We start from the raw sequence: 1,501 nt of genomic DNA, 5'->3' as shown, positions 1-1,501 counted from the left end.
TGTGTGGTAGCCTGAACATTCTTTCACATTGCCTTTCTTTGAGATTGGAATGAAAACTGATCTTTTCCAACCCTGTGACCATTGATGAGTTTTCCAAGTTTGCTGGCATATTGAGTGCAGCACTTTAATAGCATCATCTTTTTGGATTTGAAATAGCTAGCTGGAATTTCATCATCTGCATTAGTTTTATTCATTTTAATGCTGCCTAAGGCCCACTTGACTTCACACTCCAGGATGTCTCGCTCTAGATGAGTGACTACACCATTGTTGTTATCCAGGTCATTAAGACCTTTTTTGTACAGTTCTGTGTATTCTTACCACTTCTTCTTAATATCTTCTGGTTCTGTTAGATCTTTATATTTTTTCCCCTTTATTGTGCCCTTCTTTGTATTAAATGTTCCCTGCTGCTGCTGCTAAGTCGCTTCAGTCATGTCCAACTCTGTGCGACTCCATAGATGGCAGCCCACCAGGCTCCCCCGTCCCTGGGATTCTCCAGGCAAGAACACTGGAGTGGGTTGCCATTTCCTTCTCCAATGCATGAAAGTGAAAAGTGAAAGTGAAGTCACTCAGTCGTGTCTGACTCTTAGCGACCCCATGGACTGCAGCCTACCAGGCTCCTCCATCCATGGGATTTTCCAGGCAAGAGTACTGGAGTGGGGTGCCATCACCTTCTCAGGAAATGTTCCCTAGGTATCTCCTATTAAAGAGATCACTAGTCTTTCTAATTTTATTGTTTTCCTCTATTTCTTTGCATTGTCCACTTCAGAAAGCTTTCTTACCTCTCCTTGCTCTTATTTGGAACTCTGCATTCAGTTGGTTATATCTTTGCCTTTCTCCTTTGCCTTTTGCTTCTTTTCTTTTCTCAGCTATTTGTAAGGCCTCTTCAGAGAACCATTTTGCCTTTTTGCATTTCTTTTTCTTGGGGATGGTCTTGATCATTGCCTCCTGTACAATGTCATGAACCTCTATCCATAGTTCTTCAGGCATGCTATCAGATCTAATCCCTTGAATCTATTTGTGACTTCCACTGTACAATCAGGGCTTCCCTGATAGCTCAGTTGGTAAAGAATCCACCTGCAATGCAGGAAACCCCGGCTCACTTCTTGGGTTGGGAAGATCTGCTGGAGAAGGGATAGGCTACCCACTCCAGTATTCTTGGGCTTCCCTTGTGGCTCAGCTGGTAAAGAATCCCCCTGCAATGCAGGAGACCTGGGTTCTTTCCCTGGGTTGGGAAGATCCCCTGGAGAAGAGAAAGGCTACCCACTTCAGTATGCTGGCCTAGAGAATTCCATGGACCGTATAGTCCATGGGGTCGCAAAAAGTTGGACATGACTGAGTGACTTTCACTTCATTTCACACTGTATAATCATAAGAAATTTGATTTAGGTCATACCTGAGTGGCCTAATGGTTTTCTCTGTTTCAATTTAAGGCTGAATCTTTCAATAAGGAGCTGATGATCTGAACCACTGTCTGCTCTCAATCTTTTTTTTTTTTTTTTTT

The sequence above is a fragment of the Bison bison genome, unplaced genomic scaffold (assembly GCF_000754665.1).
Source record: "Bison bison bison isolate TAMUID 2011002044 unplaced genomic scaffold, Bison_UMD1.0 scf7180017864367, whole genome shotgun sequence".
NCBI lineage: Eukaryota > Metazoa > Chordata > Mammalia > Artiodactyla > Bovidae > Bison > Bison bison.
This window is presented reverse-complemented; position numbering follows the sequence as displayed.